At 37.7% G+C, this 21,072-nt stretch overlaps 1 non-coding gene and 1 pseudogene across 1 annotated transcript; both read right to left on the bottom strand.

Annotated features, from left to right (window-relative positions):
• LOC119061423 (AP-3 complex subunit beta-2-like) overlaps positions 1 to 21,072 on the bottom strand; it is a 78,450-nt pseudogene that overhangs the window by 30,587 nt on the left and 26,791 nt on the right.
• LOC119061426 (small Cajal body-specific RNA 24) lies at positions 18,117 to 18,245 on the bottom strand. The gene has a single exon (XR_005084780.1). It is a non-coding gene; the product is annotated as a small Cajal body-specific RNA 24 (non-coding RNA).

The following is a 21,072-nucleotide window of genomic DNA, read 5'->3' as shown; positions in this document are numbered from 1 at the left end:
CACTCAGGGCGAAGGGAGATACATTGCCTAACGCTGAGCTTCGGAAACCTTGCTGGCAACCTGGGCTGCTGCTCCCACACAGTCTGGCGGGGGACAAATAGGCAATCGTGTTCTATTTTTAATTTTAAACTTTTCAGCAGAAGGCCATTGAGAATAATCTACTCAGTAAACATTTGGTGGAGTCTTAGCATTTCTCTTCGTTCAGCAAACAGTATCACGGATGTTAAATGTTAGAGCAGAACCCATGGCATGAATCCTTCCCCAAGAATATCTCTAGATTTTGTTTTTTTTTTCTGATGCATTTTAGGGGAAAAATGATAAACATAGCTGAAAGGCAGTGCACATAGGTGTAAGGCATGGGCTTTCTCCCCAGGTAGAGGTCCAAGGCAGTCACTTGAATTTCCTACACCCGATGCCTCTGAGAATGGAGTTAAGAGCAACATCTACTTGGTGGTAACATTGCAAAGATGAGAAGAGATTTATGTCCATGAAATGCAAAACAATACTGTGGACATAGTTCACACACCAAAAGCTTATTAACTCCCCTTTCATTTAAAATTTTGAAAACCCCATTTATTGAAAGAGAACTGTGTCAAAGTAAAACTTCAGATTTAAAGCATCATGTCTTCTCTTTGCTTAAAATTGTGTCATGTGCTCTGAATTCTCTGATCTACATTCTGTAGATCCAAAGACAATAGTATTGGCTTATGCAGTTTTCTTTGTATTTTTCTAATCTCTGCAGTCCATCTTTGATGGTTTCACTGTTGTGGAAGCCACCAGGAGCATTTCTTTAAGATGAGAAACTCTCAGATATGTATCTCTGCATGTCCCAGGAATTAAGTGATCCATGTGGCATGAATTTTCTTTGCAGAGATATTCAACTAGCGTCACAAGAACTCCACATCAGGAACTCAGTGGAGAGGATTTATTTTTGGTAAAACTAGATGGATCAGATGGCTGTTAAACCAAGATTATTTTCCAAATATAAGATTCTGCATTGCTAAGTCCATATTCTACAACTGGTTTGTTGAATCTGATTTAATGAACCCATTCATTTATTCAGTCCTTAAAAATGCATTTATTGTGCTCCTACTATGTGTTTTACACAGCCATAAGCACTTAGTTTACTAACACTCTGTCACAATCATAGAGAAGCTATATTGAAATATAGTGAGGGGAGAAAACAATTGTCAACCAATAGTTCCTTGTTACTGTACATTGAGCAATATATTTCATCCCATTACATTTTATTTGTGTCACTCCCATACTGCTCTCAGTCTGAACAGACAAGGCTAATATTGTTTCTAGTGATGGCCTGACGGCTATGCTGTTGATTCATTTGGCATTACGTTTGAGCTGCACTCATGCGATCCAGGCAGCCAGAGGATGGCTTGGCTGAAAAAAAAAAAAACAGGCAATAGATCCTAAGAAAAGAAGGGCAGAGTCTGAGAAGAGAGAGAAATTTGGAATCAAAACTTGTACATAGGTTCACTGCTAAAGGTTCTGAAAATTCCTGCACAGTGCTTTGGGTAGCCAGTGAGAAATGACCTTTCCCATCTATAAGAGAGTGGGAGCCACACAGGGGAATCTTAAAGAAGATGAACTTTGATGTCACATGACTCAGTCCCTGCTTTTCTGTTATAATAAGCCCTGTACGCTGTGCCCTGTTTTTTTTTTTTTTTTTTTGAGGCAATCCATTTTCCCCCAATTTATGTTAATCAAATGGTTTGGACTGGCCCTACCTTCTACCAGAGGTGAAAGTCATCTTGGACATTTGCAAATATGGGCAGCTATTCGGATCTGGGAAGCAGAGATATTTTCTTGAGCTTTCTAGTCCAGCTTCTTTCTTATTATTGTTTCAGTAATAAAAAATTCCTTATAATTAGTTTATCTCAGAATGGAATGGGATGCAGATGTGAGGTCTGGTCATCTGCAGCTATTTGCTGTCATGAGGCAGACATTATGATGAAGAAGTCTTCACCTGCAGAAAGGCATAGTCAAGATAGTTCCAGAGAAGTGAGTCAGCTTGTATCATAAAACTTCATATCAAAGTGTCCCCCAAGACCTCTGAACTTTTTAATCACACAAGATGATAAATTTCTTTTAAGAAGTGAGATGATTTAAATTAGATCTCTGATAACTTCAAAGAAAAACATTCAAAATGACAAATTCATGTCTTCACTGTGTGATGCAGTCAAAACTGTTTATATTCTCTGAGGTTTTCCTTTTTTTAGATGTGGATTTCTAGATTTCTTGCTAACAACTTACGTGACTTTATTTTCTGTAAAATGAGAGTAATACTGGCTTGGATAGATCTTTTGAACACTTCATTGCACAAGTTTTGTAAGCACCTAGCACAGTGGCTTGTACATTTTACTTATTTAATATAGTCGAGTTATTATGATCATCAAGTCACTTTGGGCGCATGCATTCACATTCTAACAAATATACACCGACCTTCCAATTGTGGACTATTCAGTGCTACAAAGGGAAGAGCTTAAAAATGATAGTGAAGGGATCATGCTTATATTCTCTCTTTCAAGAAAAGAAAATATGTCAAAACAATTGTAATACATAGTCATATTGACAAATTACATTGAAAAGGCATGAGTCACGTGCAGTGAGTATTGGAATGGAGACAGATGCTGCTTCTGCATAGAAGGGTCAGGAAATACCTTAGGAGGAGGAGACAATAATTGGTTGCTCTTAACTATGTAGACTTTGGTGGGTAAAGGAGCACCATCCTATCATAGCCAGCTCCTTGTGCTCCATAGCGATGACTGTGAGGGGAAAAGGTGAACGGTGAGAAAAATAAAGAGTGGGAGAATGGACAAAGAGGTTGAGATTTTTCCTAGAGTCTGATGCTCTACTCCAAGCTTCCTGTACTCAGAGATTGAAACTTCTTTTGTTTTAAGTCTGGTACATAGAATGATGTTTATTATATGAGCGTGCCCATCATGTGTGTGCTGATTGGAGGAATTCCAAATTATGACTTAACTTGTCACATCTAATGTATATTTTTACTATTTAGTCCTCATTTTCTCATTCAGCACCCCACCACGCTCAAAGGAATCGAAAGCGAAAAGTGTATACCTGAATATACAATGATTGTAATAATGAAACCAAAAATATTACCTGTAATATAATTGAATGCTTGTAACATACCAGTTAATCTAAATGCTCTCTCTCTTTCTGTCTCTCTCTCAGATTTCACTTATCCTTAGGTTAACCCTTTGGCACATGAATCGCTATTCATATTTTAAAAGGAGAATGGTGGATTCAGAGAGTTTGTATGCTCTGGGTTTAGCACAGTTAACTAAGGAAGTCAAGGGAAATGTGTATAATTGCTGTGTCTGAAGTTTTATGTACCAGAGGGGAAGTGCATGGGAGAAATACCAACCTACTTAGTGGTTTCCTTCCCAAACACTGCTGTCTTTAGAATCTGAATTCTTCTTGTGTTGTTTTTCCTGTGCTTTCGCTCTGTGGTACCACAGTAGACCTGTTCCTGGTAGTGCACACAGCCGTCTTGATGCACTGGCATGAGCTAACTTTGCTCTGTCTCCTCGTCCTTTGGTCACTCAGGTAGGGATACTTCCTCTGTATTGAAATGTTACTTTGTACCAAGGATTATGACAAATGATACACTGAAATTTTTCTTGATCTACATTTCAAACAGTATGAAGTCTCATTATCCTACATTTATATCTAAATAAAACAAACAATACTAGGTAGCTTGTTTTGTTTTCTAGTCTCAAACATCTAGTAATATGGAGGCATTTAAAATATGGGACATTTGGCTAAAAATGTAATGGCTAGCAGTGGAAAAAGTTAAGAGAACATACACAGCTATGAAGTGCTCTTGGCTGCAAGTAAAAGAATAACAATAACTTAGGGAATAAAGAATATTGGTGATTTCACTACATCAGCCTGGAGAAAGGGATCAAGTCTGCAGTGACTGAACACAGACAGACCATGTCATGAGTTAGTATTTTGTGCTTGAACTTGCTCCTGTGTGGTCACAAGTGGCTCTGCTGTGTAACTCCAACAGCATCCACATGGGAAGAGAGGGAAGAGGGGAGATCCTCTCTCAGAAGCTCCTGTCTCCCAACAGATATTCCTTCACATCTCGTTGGCCAGTGTTGGTCCATGGCTGCCTCAATTTAACAAAATCTGGGGGAAAAAAGTGTCTGATTTTGTTTCTACCAATGCTCACCCTTCAGAAAGGAAAGGAAAGAGCTATTGAGTAGCAACCAGTGATTTGAATCAGAGTAGTTTTTCTTTCTTTTCTTACATAATAGTATAAAAATTTTTTAAAGATGAGAAAGATTGGTAAAATACCATGTAGAACATATTCAGAGGACCATTCATTATATTTTAAAGTTGGAAGACCTATAATAGATACATCTATTTATACCCATCATTTGACAGGAGGGAAGCAAGGCCCAAGGAAGTAAGATTTCCTGTTCAGAGTGCCCTATGTCGTAAGGCACATTCTCCAGGATATTTCACCGTCTCTGCTCCCATGTCATCATCTCCTTGGCTGCTGGTCTCTGGATCTGCTGCTTCTTCCCTTGGGCTGATCTCGGTCATTTCTCTCATGACTTACTTTCACTGAGGTGCTTTCTAAAATTCTGTTTCCTAAATCAGTTTAATAGCCCATAAAGTTTCCCTAAAAATATTTACACTTGTAATGAAAACAATGTATAATTAAACATAGAAAAAGAATATAACAAACATCTAGGCTTCCCAAAACCTTAATTTTGATAATGTTAGCTTCAGAGCATTTAAAATTTAACACACCTATTGGAGAGAAAGTTGAAGTTTCCTTTATATTTCCCAATCACATTGCCACATGGGCATGCTAGTTTGAATATGGTCTGTACCTTGCCAGTCAATTTTTAATATATATTTTACAACACATATGCATACACAGACAAAATATATTGATTGTTAATGGATATACTTTATATCATTTTGTAATTTGAATTTTCACATAACATTGTTTTTGAGATCTATTCACATTGATGCCTAGAGTGTGTGTGTACGTATGTATTAATTTAATTTGGTATATAGCATTGTGTCATATAAATACATTGGTGGTCATTTGTCATTGGTGGTCATTATTTCATGTGTTTGAAATTACAAATAATGTATATAATTACTGTGAGAGTCAACAAACAGTGAAACCTAGAAGTGAATTCTGGGTCAGAAAAAGTATATACTTCCTCACTCTATCAGATATTGCTAAATTTATCTTCTCACTCCCCCAAATTATGTATGTATGTATGTATGTATGTATGTATCTATCTATCTATCTATCTATCATCTATCAATTATACCTTTTTGTATCTCTGTATCTACATCTATGAATTAAACTAATGACAATGATAGTGTTTATTTTTTTAATTGAATCTCTTTAAGAAGGTTACAATGATTCTACCACTGTCTTCATATCCCCCATTGGATTGATTACTGACTAGTAGGAACTGATCAATAAGTGCTTCAACCCTTCTTTATCCTGAGCCTTGAGGAAGGCTCAGGTTAAAGGGAATGGATTTTTGTGTGTGAATGATACAGCGAAAATGTAACTCCCAGGAACTCCAGCTGTTAAGAACCTAGAGGTTCTTAACAAAAACAAAAGTAAAAACAAAGGAACAAATATTTTTAAAAATATCTGATAGACGGGTCAAATGTTTTCTTTTTTTGTGAACAACCACCAGTAATTCCTCTTGTGTTTTTGAAACAGGGAATTTTACCCTGTCTGCTAGAGACAGTGTCTTAGACAACTAGCTATAGAGTCTGCTTTAGCCGAGTTCAGTAATGACATCCACTCAAAATCATTTATTGAATGCTTCTTCTCTGTCTGGCAACACATGTGGCTGGGGATGCAGAAATACTTCTCTTTGGAAAGACCTTACATCCATAGAGGAGGCAACACATGTGAGCAAATGTTTGCAGTCAGTTGTTGCATGCATTTTAATAGAAGTGTATATAATGTTGAAAGAGCCTTTCAAGGAAAAACAGACCAGTACTACTGATGGGAGTGTGCTTTAGGAATGATTTTGCCTTGAGTGTGTATCCAAAATATTTGAAAATCTACAATAAGAAAACAAATTACCTGAAATACTATGGGCAAAGGTCTGAACAGGCTCTTGATGAAAGGGGACATGCAGATGGCAAATAAGCATCTGAAAAGATCTTCCACATAGTATGTCATTAGGGACCTGCAAATTAAAACAGCAGTGAGATACCAGCACGCAATTATTAGAATGGCTAAATTCCAGAACTCTGACAATACCAAATGCAGGAGGGGAGGTGGAGAATTGAAATTCTTATTCATCGCTTGTTGTAAGCTACTAGAGAAGATAGTTTGGCAATTTCTTACCAAGTTAAATAGTTTTAACATAGGATCCAGCAGTTAGATATTTATACCAATGAGTTGGAAATTTACGTCTCATGAAACCAGGTATATGAATATTTATGGCAGCATCACTTATAGTAGCCAAAACTTGGAAGTAACCAAGAGATTCTTATAGTTGAATATATAAGCCAAGTATATTATACAGTAAAATATTATTTAGTGGTTTAAAAAAGAGCTTTCAAGCCATAAAAAGATGTGGAGAAACCTTAATACTTATTTCTAAGAAGCTAATCTGAAAAGACTCCATGCCGTATGGTTCCAATTATATGACAGTTTGGAAAAGGCCAAACGGTAGGGAAGCTCAGTGGTGGCCAGGAGAGAGGGATGGGGTCAGCGGGGAACCGAGACTTGTCGGGCACTGGGTCTATTCTGTGTGATATTGTCATGGCGAAGACGTGACATGCATTTGTCAAAGCCCGTGGAACTGTGCAATGCAAAGTGGGAATCCTAAGTTATGGGCTTTCGTTAATAATAATGTATGTCTTAGCCTATCAATTATAAATAATACACTAATGCAAAATGTTAATTATAGGGGAAACCATGTGCCAAGTTGGGAGAGGATACGGGAACTCTGTATACAGTTTCCGCTCACTTTTTATGTCAACTTAGATATACTCGAGATGAGTAAACTCAATTAAAAAAGTCATTGTGTGTCTAGCAGGAAATCAAGAAGAGGCTGTGGATTAGAAGCAATGACATCATTTCTCACCAAACTGGGTACAGAACAAATAAACAAAGCCTGAAGTAGGGTCTCAAAAGAACTGGTTAGGGAAATGCTGGTTCTGTGCAGGGGTCTGTGGGGGGTGTTAGCGCCAGTTAAGTTGTGGAGACGAATAAGACCCAGCAAACAAGTGGGAGGAAGAGTCAGAGTCTGAAATAGACTGATTCTGAAACAAACCAAGGCAAATGCAAAATCAAAGGGAATTTGTACTTCTGCTTCTTCTCTCCTACCACATGGATTAAAATAACAACAAAACAAAAATTCAGCCTGGCTTTCTAAATATTTTGAAATGTTTTATGTCAGGATTTAGTTATTAATTGAAATTTAAGCATTTATAAATTATGGAGGCTATCATAATAGCATAAAGTATAATTTGTAATAATTGAAACTATTAAATGATTTTATTGGAAAATTAGACTTAATTTAAAAAAGGAAAATGTAACAATTAGTGTGTTCCTATAAAATACAAGGGGGGAACACAGAACAATTTATTTATAAAAGATTGTGTATTTATTCTTACATATTTAAACTTCAGCACCTTCAAAGTTCTCTCCATTTGATGCAGTACACCTACTGAGACATTTTTTCCACTGCTGAAACAGGTTTTGAACTTGTTGGTTTTGATGCCTTTTATCACTTCTACCATTTGTTGTTTGACCTCTTCCACATTAGCAAAAGATTTCCCTTTGAGGACTTTTTTTCACCTGAGGAAGCAATTACCAAAAATATCGCTTGGGGCAAGATCTGGTGAATAGGGAGGGTGGGGTATGGGGGTCATGCCCTTTTGGGTCAAAAACTGCTGAACACTCAGCACAGTGTGGGCACCTGAGCTTGTAAATCACCCATTGTGAAATGGACAAACGCGTTGAAAGAGTCTTCAACAAAATTCACCGAAGCTGAACACAGCCTCTCATAACACTGGCAGCTGGTACACGGATACAGATGAGTTAGGTCACCTAGTGGGGGAATCCTGCACTATAAGAGCCCCACCCTCCAGAAGATAATTCTGGTTTTTTTTTTGGGGGGGGGGTGGTTCTCCCACACACAACTTTCTAGAATACTCCTGGATAAAATTAAAATGAAAAAACAAACCTCAATAATTATGTCTTTTCAATGGTGCATTGAAAGAATGGTGTAAATGGAATAGAGAAGAGCATTAAACATTTCAGATAATACACACACATATATTTTACAATAAGGCATTTACATTTGTATCTTGAAATTTGGAAGTAACAGCATTTTTGCATGAAAAGCGAGAAGTACTTCAGAAGATGTATTGTGGTTTTAGAGATGCTATAAATCTTGATGAGTTTGGCTACAAGGTAGTTGGAATAAGAAGTAATGCCAGACATGGCTAACAAGCATTTTGGAGACTGAGAAGGAACATTATGGTATTTCGGATTGCGATGAAATCAGGATCCCCAATATCTTGGCAGTGTGCTAAAAGAATGAGTCAGAAATTAGCAATAAAATTTAATAGGGCAAAACATATGTCTGCTAGTTGTTTCCAGGTGCGAGAGAGGTGAGTGAGTATCAGAAACAAATAATAAAAGGTGTTAAGGTTTCAGTTGATAGCAATTTTATCAAAACCCAACACTGATGGATGACTGGATCGGCCTGAAACTAATTTTGAATTTTGATGCCTGCAGAATATTTTGCACATTTTCCACTTTGGACAATCCACACTACTGTGAGGTATGGGTATGGTCATTAACGAGAACAGAGAAAAATTCATCCAACAATTATCATTTAGAGAATCATTTAGAATATTAAAGTTCATAAAACAGAAAGAATTTATTTTATTTGTTCAATTATTGTTCGAGTACAATTTTCTTATACTCCCATCCCAGCCCACACCCCACCTGCTCCCCACTTCCCTCCCATTCCCCCCCCCACTTTAGTTTTTGTCTATGTGTCCTTTATACTTGTTCCTGTAAGAATTTTTTTTAAATGAGATCGTCTCAGGGAGTAAGCAAGAGCTACCTTTAAATAGTTGAAATCTCCTTCCTCTTCAGGAATGAGGCAGGCTTGCCAAAAGATGGATAAAAATTATCGGAAGAATACTTCTTCAAGTCAAAAGCAGCTTAACCAGGGAAAACTTTTTAGGAGAAATTTAAACAATGCCTTAGCAGGTAGTGAATTTTCCATCACTTGGCTTTAAAAGGGCAGCCATTGTTTCATAGTGATTCATATCTCTTAAACAAGGAATCCTTTCTAATTCTGGCCACTCATTAGAAAGCTGAAATAAATGACACAGAAGAGCAGGAGAATGGCAAACTCTAAGGCCGATGGAGGACTGAGTTGTTTCAGTCAGACTACTGGACCAAATTCAGCGAAAGGTGTAGTTCCACTTAAGTAGCTGTCATGTGGTGATTACATGTTAGAATATATTGAATGAATGAATCTAAATGGTCTCATTGCCCGTCTCTTACAGGCCATAGATATAATCTCAGGAACGATGACATCAATGAAAAACAAGAGGGGATCCCAAGGAGGCCGTAACAAATGCAATGAAGATGCAGAATTTCAGTAGGATTAAGGATAGGAACACAGAACAGTGAGGTGGACTTTATTATTGAGTTGAATTGCATAGACTTTCAATAAAATCATCTGTTGAGCTTCTGTTTTAGGTCAGCTCCATCATATTTGATAAAGCTAAGGGAAATAAGCAGAAATATCTCCCCTGTTCTCAGGGAAACCATGGCCTTTTGGCAGAGACAACTGGGCAAAAATAGAGACATATACTCTTCCTTTGACCAGTCATCATTTGATAGGCACTGTGTGACAAACGCTTCCTTCACTTAGCTTGGGTTTATCCTCTCAGCTCTGAGTGATGTATCCCTACATTGGTGCTATTTCCCTAAATTAGAGACTGAGGGGCCAGAACAGTTATGTAAGGTAAGTCAGGCTCAAGGGTACAGTGCGGCCTCGGAAGTCACACCTACAGTGGACTTATTCCAAGGTCCATGTCAGTAAATACGATGCTGAAAAGATAACCCCACTGCCTAAGTAAGAGATGGGTGAGGCAGGAGGTTTTTGGCACAGGAGACGGAGTTCAGCATCTAGCCAAGAGTGAACACACGAAGGTCTAGAAATGAGAAGAGCAATGATGACAGATGAGAGTTTTTTTTTTACAGACTCAACGGATGCAGCTATTCCTGTAATTGAGAATGCAATGGGATCATAGTGATGGAAAGATCTTAAACCATACATAATTCAATCTTAGAAACACTCAAAGATTATGTGACTATTTCAGAAATTATGTAATTGTCCTAATGCTACCTGTAATGAAAAAAAAGCTTCTAAATACAAGGGAAGACATGGGGCTTTATAAAGGGAACAGGACAGTTATGCAGAAATTTACTTGTATACTAGTGAACAGGTGGAAAATCACGAAAAAAAGCTACGAGCAAAGTTTTACAGTTACCCTTTCACGTGTAAAAACAATTTCATATTTTTTCGTGAAGTGAGACCTTTTGATCATCTGGCAAAAATCTAAAACTGCAAAGGAACTAATTAAAAACGAAAGTTGCTCAGTATTGAGGCTTCATTTTCTAACCAACCGCTAGAGTAAAAATTAAACTTTAGAGAAACCCTGCTACAATCTGTGTGCTTAATATTTTTAAGAGAAATTGTTTATAATTTGGAAGCTTTAGATTCATGTCATATATCTTGATGTAAAAAATACTTATAAATAGATGTTTGAAAATCAGCCCATTATTCTACAACAGAAGAGAAGGGTTACCATCATTAGATTAGGTTAAAAAATTCTCAGCCATAATGATGGATCATTTTTCTCTGAGAGACAGAAATACATTTTTAAAGTAGCTGCTGCAATTTTACGGGAAAATAGATCTTTTTAAAAATGATAATTCCAGCTTATTACCATTTGAACAGCTTTTCTAGAAGCCAAAGGAAAATGCAACTTTATTATTGTATTTGATACATCTACGGTTGCCAATACCATGCCCATACATTGAGATGGAATTCAATTTTATAGATCTTAATTTGTCTTAAATAATAAAATCTTGTAATTTCATAACAAAAATCTCTCTGGAAACTAAAAATAGATTGTTGCTTGTCTTTTTAGTCTGTTCCTCAAATTGTCATCTCTGTGCTTTGTTTATTGACATGGAAAGCCCATTTGAGGATAAGTGTTAGAAAATATTGAGGGATGTGAATAAGAGAGAAAAAAAGGCTTCTTGAATCCTAGATTCGCTCAGGGGTAGGAATCTATACAAGGGCACAATTCCAGCCAAAGGAAATGAAAGGCCAAGGAGTTGGATGCCATAAATAAGCCATAAAATCCATGGTGGAAAAAAAAGAGAGAGAAATTCAAGAGTAGAATTTTACACGTTGGTGATAAACACAAATGAAAAGCAACCACAGAAGTTTGTAAAAGAGACTAACTCTCAATCATCTAATAGGGTTGAAGCTGCAGTGAATGAAAACTGGGAAAAGCCAGAACCTGGAAAGCTGTTGAGGGAAAGAACCGGCAGGTCTCACCTACCTTCGGTTCTCAAGTCCAACATCGAAGGTTCTAACTAAGCCATTTGCCTTCGTAAAACCTCTGCTGGAAACTGTGACCTTTCGAAGTCTTCTAGTGAATCCCCATTGTTCTTAGACTAAATATAAATCCATGCCTATTACCAGGAAAGGAACTACAAGTGAGTGAAAGAGCTTGAAATTTTAGGTAATTGGATTTGAATGGAAACCGCAGTTTGGACTTGTGGTACGTAAATGACCTGGGGTTAAATGTCTTTCACGTGGAATGACAGGTAGGAGGGAAGCAAGTCTGCCGTGTAAGCCCATAATTTTCTCACTCCTTTAAACATGTGGATGCTCTTCGGTGGAAAAAAATTGTTAGGGTTACATAGTTATGCCAAAGCCACTCTCCTCATTCTCATTCTTAACGTGGTTGCTGGAACATTATATTTTTATGTCAGTTCAGGGTGCCCATAAGTGCACACATTTGAATTTGTTCTACTTGGTTTTGGCTGCTTGGCCACTAAAATCTCCATGCAACACCTGCTTAATTCTTTGAATAAAAACTTGCTTTAGTTTTTTTTTTTTCCCAGTTGTAGTAACTCAACCTTTATCCATGAAATGTGTATGACAAACTCAGAAGAAACATTTAAGTGTAATTGAGAAACAGTAAAGGACATATACTCACAAGAAGGACTAACAATGAATGAGAACCCTAATGCATTCCAGGTGGGAGTGTAGATTGGTTAACCATGCGAGAAAACTGACAGCATTTTAGTGAAGCCGCCCTTGGGTCTATACTCTGGCCAGCCTTTTTGTTACTAGGTACAAACCCGAGAAAAGCCCACCCATGTGCACAGATGCAAATCAGCAGAGAAAGCCATGGCAGCACTGATTTTTATGAGCCCAAGTCATGAGACCACCCACATGTTGACCCAAGTCCCCTGGATAAATTTAAACAGTGGTTCATTTATACAAAGAAAGACTATACAACAATGAAAATGAATACATTACGATTATGTGCCAGAACTTTTAAGAATTTTGCATATATAATAACAGGTAAAATAAACCAGATATAAAATAGACAAGGAATACTCTATAAGCCATAGTTTCTTTTATTATTAATTTCAAGTACCTATAAAATTTATCTGTGGTGATTGAGTCAGATTAAGGATTACCTTTGACAAAGGGAAGGAGTAGTGATGGGGAGGGGTGTGGGGGAGGCCTCTTGAAATCTGTTTTGTAATATGGGTTGTGGCCACCTAGGTGCTAATACTGTACAAACATCCCCCAAGCTGCGTGTACCCCTTTATCTATCTATCTATCTATCTGTCATTTAGGATATTATGTATCCTAAAATATGTATCAATTACATACATAAATATATATTAAAAAGATACCTTTTAAAGAGATAATTAAATATCTAATCTGCAGGCATGGACAACAGTAGGATTACGGTTGTGATTCTGTGAAACAGAGTTTATTCCCATGTTGTTATTTATTAATGATCGTATTACCTTTTGTACAAACAACCGTGACCCTGCCTTTGCCTGTCCCTCCTCCAGAAGATGAGGATGACAGTATGAATGACGGTGATGATGGTGGCGGTGCTGGTGACAATGGAAAAATTCTCTGTTCTACAATCATATATCATTTATAGACATCGAGTAGTTTGAGTATAGCGGAATCTGTATGTGGTAGGTAAGAGCTTCAGCTCTGGTTTTAGAGAGACATGGATTTTAGTGTGCGTTCCATCACTTACCAACTGTGTGGTTAGTTCTTGAAGCACCTTGTAATGTGAGCTCGGTCCTCATTTGTAGAATTGAGCTGCTATCAGGGTAAGGATCCTACTGGATAATCCACCTGCGTCTCTGCACAGAGATGTTACTGACGTTAGTGTTTATACCAGCAGTGTGGTCTGGTCAGCTGGTTACCAGGTTGCAGTTTCCATAACAGCAGTCCAGATGTCGGGGCCACGGTAGCTTCGGTAAACCCTGCTCTAGGAAGAAGAATCGACTACATAGGTAGATGGGGTTTAAAGTGGCCTTGTAACATGATAAATACAACTCGAAATCTTTTTATCTCTTTACTGAATGCACGTTTGGAAAACTGTGTCATGAAAAATTTACAGTAACAGCTGAAATTGTGAAAGTTGGGCAATAAACATGCCATACCATCCCAGAGAACTAAAATAATTGCAGAAGTTCTAAGTAGCCTTTTTATTTCAACAATTACTTTGTTTATTTAAGTGAAATGAACATATGATGGGGACTGAATTCATCACTGTAGGCATGCTTTTGTTAATGCTTTTTAAAAATATATTTTATTGACTATGCCATTACAGTTGTCCCATTTCCCCCCTACATCCCCCTCCGCCCTGCACACCCGCTCCCCCTACTCCCCCCTTTAGTTCATGTCCATGTGTCACAAGTTCTTGAGATTCTATATTTCCCACACTATTCTTTTCCTCCCCCCTGTCTATTTTCTACCTTTATACATCAACTTCTTTGGTGTCCACAGGACGTAATAGCTCTTGTATTATAGTGATGTAACTGGTCTTACTTCTCACTCCATTTTATAAATTAAGAAGGTTAAGATGTAAGAAACTGTTTATTAATTGCTCAATAAAATTCTGATGAATTAGTACCAAAAATAGGGGTAGGCTAAATCAAAATGTTGGGTGGCAGACTGCACCCTTAGGTGGCAAAATAACACAATCTTCCACCTGTTGTTCTTTGAAAGTTCTAACGTAATATATTCAAAACAGTTTACTGTATCAAATGCAATGTATAAAAAGCATGTAAAGGGTGTCATTATAATATATAGAGTGTAGTATGCATACAACCCAAACTGAAAAACATCAAGGACCACCTGAATACTTCTTAGCTCTACCATTTCTCCTTTTGTGTCTTGGTTACTTCCTGTCTGTATTTTTATAGTGAGTTATGCTAAAACCGAGGATGGGGTCGGCACAAGTGTGTTAAGCAGTTTATTGATGTATCAAGTCAGTGGGGTGTGTATAGGAAGGGAAGGAACTTTTTTCCACTCTGCAACAAATTTTGGTTCCAGACAGGGAGTAAGGTTATCAAGTATAAAAACAAATAGAAGAGAAAGATGTTTGAGGATCTTCTGCAAGAAGAGAGACAGACTTGATCTTGGCCATGGAATTAGGCCTGTTCTCTTAAAACTATGAGGCCTAAAGATATTTTCTGACAGTTTTCCCAGGTAATTAGTGTGTTTCTGACCTGATTGCATTTTTCTCCAGATGTTCTTTGTATTAATCATGTAGACTTCAACAATGGTGCATTTCCCTATTTTGGGTATAGCAAATACATCTGGAAGACTACCCCCCTGAAATTTAAGACTCAAAATAGAAAACGACACTTGGATTGGCTGTAAAACATGCCTCGTTTTTGTTTGTTTCTTCATTTGTTTGCTTATTTGTTTGAACAGAAGAATGAGAACAGCTCAATATTGTTTGCGGCCTTTAAAATTCAAAGTTCAGATGCGACTCGTTTTATAGATCAGTTGTTAAAGTTCAAACTTTTCTAAAAATAAAAAATGAAGTTTTATTTTCGGCACATCCAGGAGTTTATTGTTATGAAACAATCATTTATTTCCTTAATGCACAGTTAGTACTGTTTGTATAACACTGGCAAGTCTCTTAGTGCCCCTGAGCCTCCCTCCCCTTACCTCACAAATGCACATAATTGTAGGCACATTGTAAGTTTCTGACTGTAGGCATTTCTCCAAAGAGAATATACAAATGGCCAAGAGGTTTATGGAAAGGTATTCAACATCACTCATCATCAAGGAAATGCAAATCAAAACCAGAATGAGGTATCACTTCACACCTATTAGGTTGACTATTATAAAAAAAAAAAGTGTTGGTGAGGTTGTCAACTAGAACTGCTTTACACTCTCGGTGGGAGTGTACAGTGGGGTAGGTGCTGTGGAAAGCCATACGGAGATTCCTAGAAAATTAAAACTAGAATCACCGTACGATCCAGCAATCCCACTTCTGGGTATTTATCCCAAAGAACTGAAATCAGGAAGCCACGGAGACGTCTGCGTCCCTGTGTTCACTGCAGCGTCAGTCACAATAGCCAGGATGCGGAAACAAGTGTCAGTGATGCATGAATGGATAAAGAAAATGTGGGATATACATAAAATGAAATATTTTTTAGCCTTAAAAATAGTGAAATTCTACTGTTTGTGACAACACGGATAAAGTTGGAAGGCATTATAACAAATGAGTCATTTACAGAGGGATGAATAATTCTGCATGACTCCTATTTAATGAGTCATCTCAGATATTAGATGTACAGAAGCAGACAGTAGAGTGGTAGTTACTAGGGAGCTGGGGGGAAGAGAGCGACGGCTATAAGCTTGTAGTTATACAAGATAAGAAAGTTCCAGAGATGTGCTGAACGACATAGTGTCTGTACTGAAAAATAAAGTATTTTGAGTTTAAAACCTTGTTAGGGGGGTAGTTCTCATCTTAAATGTTCTTACCCTTAACCCCTGAAGAGGAACACGGGCTTTTAGGGATTGGTGAATACGTTTGTTATTGTGACTGTGCTCATGATTACATGAGTGTACACATACCTACCAACCCACCAGATAGTTCACATTTGGCAGGTACAGTTTTTTGTGTACTGGTTATGCCTCAATAATGCTACAGGGGAGATAAAAGAACTAAGAACAAATAGTTGCCAAGGGGATAGAAAGGGAAACCATGTATTTAATCATTTAGTGTAGTGCTTAGCAAACATATAATAGAATTCATTTATATGGTATGTCTGCTCTTATTTTTTATTCTGTCTTCATATGTCCCTTCTACTTCTTTTCTCTCTGTCCATTTTGGAAAAGAGAAAAACAATACGTCATAATTTTCAGCATCAGCTTGTTGACAACATTTAAGAATTTTGAAAGAAAAATCCAAAAAACATCTGGACAGTTTGCAGATAATTGAAAGCTGGTTTTTAAGTGACAGAGTTCATCTTTGATCTGTCAAATGTGATGGTTACAATGTATTCAGTGCAAGAACATAAATGACAAGTGACATAAGGAAAGGGGAGACACTCATCCTCAGAAAACACGGGGTGGAAGCGGATTGTGAGGAGCTGCTAATGACTGCCGTCAGCTTCCTGCAAATCGTAACGGCCAAGGTCGGTGGTGAACTAATGTTCAAAGCACTAACCTGGAGAGACTTCAAGTAGGAGCGAGCGAGGCTGGAGTGCACTCGCCACTGCGGTGGGGCCCATCAAAGGGTACTGTTCTCAGCGATTCACCAGAGCCCGCCCACCGGCCCAACCCAGAGCTTCACTGGTCGGAAACTATACTCATCAGAGAACATCCTATGTTTCACCCTCCTTCTCCCTCATTTTCAAACACAGATTACTTATACATCATGCTATGATCAGAGAAACTTTTTTTCCTTCTTCCTCTACCCCAACCCCTCTCCGGTGAGTCAGTGAGCATAGGATGAATGTCAATTGGCCTTTATTAAACATCACTATCCCCGTACTCCGGGGGCGTTCATTTTGTACAGAAGGCTAAAGCTGAGATATATATATATTCCTTCTTAAAGGAGGAAGCTCTAAACTCTGTTCACTGTAGCTTCAGTTTTAGTGCAATATTTTACAACATCAAATGAGTCTCCAGGAAAATGTCATGCTGCTCTGAAATATGCACCTTGGAAATAAAATGACCTTGTAGACCCTGGGCGGCATTTTTAAGGGGATGTTTAGTTTGGTTTATGAGTCGGCTTTCTCGGTTGAAGCGAAACTTCAGGGTTTCTAGAGTTGTTTCTCAATTCTGAAAAATGGTGTACTTTTAGATATGATGTAGATTAAGCCAAGCAATATTGGCTCAAAGTGAAGCAACTTAAAATTTTGTTTGTCTGAGTGAGAATATTCGAATCTAAGTTAATGTTAACATTAATACCATTTTTGGTAAACTCTTAATATATAAAGAAAGGTGTATATATATGGTTCTAGAATGGAGAATTCCAACCACTCCACCTAATATTTGAATATTCTCTGCTCTACATGGTGGTTACCTATGGTCTCTGTTTAAATATCGAAAGTCAGGGGAGGCTAAGACATCCTCTGCTTTGGTCCTATACATTGACTGTTAAAAAAGTCCCGTCTATTTTGGGATTTTTAATTCTCATGTAGGATATTGGTTAAGAGCACCATCTTTGGGGGTTAAATCAATGGTGGATTGACAAGTAATTGGCATAATTAACTGATTTAAAGCTCTTGGAGAGGGGTAGGTTTGTAGCGTTTTCCAACATTTATAGTTTAAAATATTGCCTCAGGGATAAGTTCAGGCTACCAAGATGCTGCTGCTGAGTGCAGAATTGGAAGAGGTGTCCACAGTGGATTTGGGAAGCGGTTAAGAGATGTCTCCAGCCTGCCAGTTAAATGTCAACTGTACTACCTGGAACCCATGTGGAGTTAATTTATTTGAACCTTTTTTTTAATATGTCAGTAGTGGAATGATCCACCATGTTTACTTGCAAAAGGTGAACAGAAGGCCACTGTGTTTCTCTAGGACATTTACAAACAGTTTTCTTCACCTTAAGAAGAAACCGAATAAAAGTAGATTCCACTATTTGAACCTTTTCAAGTTTGGCTTTTCTCAAACATTCAGTATAATAGGGCACCTATACTGCATGGTGAGAATTAAACACTGAATCATCTAACACAGAATAAATGCTATATAAGTCAATAATCATTGTCATGATTAATATTCTACATCTCTCTTGATTCCTAAAACAGAATTCTTTAGATCTTCCTTCTACTTTATGGTCATGCATGTCCTTGAATCCAAAAATAACATTCCCTTTAGAGACCTAAATCTTATTGATTTTTAATTATCCTAAAGTAGATTTCTACATGATCTTCACATTTCTCAAAGTGGTCACTCAAAGACAGAGTCTACATCACAGCCCCCTGCCCTCCTTGGGGATGGTCCAATTTCTTGCTTCTTTCCACACCATTGGCAGCCATCGGGTAGACTGCCCTTTTAACAGAGGAGCTACGTATTCTCCAGCAGCATCTGTGCCACCCAGAAAGCTGGCCATGTTGCTGATTAAGTTTTCTGCTTTCCTCTCAAAAATTTTAATTTGCATGCTCTAAATTTAGTAGATGTTTGTCTTACTGGGAAGCTCTCAGAAGTTGACAGAGCATCTCAGGTGAGACAGAAGGAGGTGGAAGCAGAGCAAGCCCGTCACTACCTTGGTGCAGAATGCTGAATTTGTGGTACCCAGACCCAAATTTGCTCATGCTTTACTTGTGAATCATCTGAGACAAGGCCAGTTCTCTCCTGGAAATAATTCCTCTTTTTTTTTTTCCTATGGACAATTACATTTTCTATGGATTTTTCAATATTCCCCAAATTTAATATAAGATGCTTAAAAATGCAGAATGTCTTAATCCCAACTTTTTTTTTTAAAAAAAGCACACAAGTACCCAAACTAATGCAACAAGAAATCTGAAAGGCCGCGCATCTATTTTTGTGCTTTTATTTTTCAATTATAGTTGACACGTAATATTATTTTGTGTGGGTTTCAGGTATGCAGCATGGTGGTTAGACAGTTGTGTGCTTTACAAAGTGTTCCCCCCAGGATTGCCAGTATCTATGTGGCACCGTACATAGTTATTGCAATATTATTGACTATAAAAGCCGTGCGTCTATTAAAGCATTCTGTATTTGTAACTAAAAAACTTTCCTAGGAATAAAGAATGAAAGCCTGGATGGCTTTATAGGTAAATCCTATGAGATACTATAGATAAAAATAATAGTGGTTCTGCCCAATTCTCTTCTGAAAAATGGAGGAGAAGGGGAACTGTTGCCATCGATTTTTATAAAAACAACTGAATAAATCAGATACTAAAATTTGAAAACGGCAGGAAAAAAAATGACAGACTAAAATCCTTCAAGAGTCTACATGCAATAATCTGCCACAAATCATGAGTAAACACATCCAGGAATATATTAAAATTGGGTTTATGCGGTAATGCAAGACTGGTTCCACATTAGAAAAATAATATAAAGTCATAAAACCAACAGAATAAAGAGAAGTCATCATCTCGGTAGATTAAAAAACTGTTCTGACCCTGACCTGTGTGGCTCAGTTGGCTGGGCATCAACCCGCATCGCGAAAGGTCCCCAGCTGCACTCCCGCTCAGGGCACAGGCCTGGGCTGTGCTTTCAGTCCCTGGTTCAGGTGTTCGGGAGAGGCAACCAATTGATGGTTCTGTCTCTACAGGACAGAGGTCCTGCCTCTCAGGAGAGGGAGGAAACCTCGGTGTTTCTCTCCCTCTTTTTCTCCCTCCCTGTCTCTAAAACTAAAGAAATAAGATTAAAAAACTTAAAATTATAAAATTCAACTCTCAGCAACTCTGTATAAAAGGAAAATTCCTCGGTTTAATAAAGCACATTAGAAATAAATCTACAGTTAGCATACTTAACAGTGAAACAAAACCCCTAAACTTTCCCAGGAAAAAAAATGCTCCTACAAATAATTTGAAGTATTTTTCTTAAGTTGGGCAAAACTTAGCTATGCAGACTTAAAAGAAATTAACCAATTATCTGAAAAGAATTAATGCATACCTAGATAAATACTTTTCATATTCATTATAAAGAAGACGATGCCCTACATACATATTTCATCAAGAAGAAAAATAACAAAAGCAGCAAAAAGCAACGCACTGACCCCAGACTTGTCCCCTGAAACACTTAAATCCAGATGGCAGGGGAGCGACTTCCTGGAGAGTCCTGTCCCAAAGGTTGACTCAGGCTAAGATAAAAAACGCCTCTTATCCAAAGTTGAGGGAGAAGCTATGGTTCTTTGAAATGCACGAGATTGCTTTACAAAGAGCAATGGAACAATTTAACATCCAACTGGACATCTTGGCTTGATCTGGGGCCTGGGTTTACATTAGAAAATATTTACTTGTAACTAAATCTGGGCAGGAGTGTCATTTATGCAGAATTACCATACTTGCAAGCCTAAAGGTCATTTTTGCATAATAACTGCATTTAAGCGTTAGCATCAGACAGTTGTCATTTAGCTATGGCTCCAGTGTGGATTTGCTGAGTGACTTCCCTCCTTTGACGCTGAGCCCCAGAAACAAGCCTTAGCAGCCGGGGGTAGTTTTAATGAGGGCTGTATTCTCAGCGAGTGTGCGTTACGTGGCTCCCCCCAAATAACTCATTATTTTGTATCAATGGTATATATATATTTAATTTGAAGAGACCTAAGTTTTTTATGCTAACTATTTCAATTCACAATAGTATATCTGACTAGTTTCTCCCTGTTGGTCTTTTTTTTTCTCTTATGTCCCTCACATACAAGCCTTTGATAGTATCACACCCAGAATTTGTGTCGTACATATTTCTTTATATTATAGACTGAATACAAATTGATTTA

The sequence above is a fragment of the Artibeus jamaicensis genome, unplaced genomic scaffold (genome assembly GCF_021234435.1).
Source record: "Artibeus jamaicensis isolate MK-2021 breed Jamaican fruit bat unplaced genomic scaffold, CSHL_Jam_final contig_464, whole genome shotgun sequence".
In the NCBI taxonomy this organism is placed as follows: Eukaryota; Metazoa; Chordata; class Mammalia; order Chiroptera; family Phyllostomidae; genus Artibeus; species Artibeus jamaicensis.
Note: the sequence above shows the minus strand (reverse complement) of the source record. Positions and strands in the feature narration are given on the sequence as shown.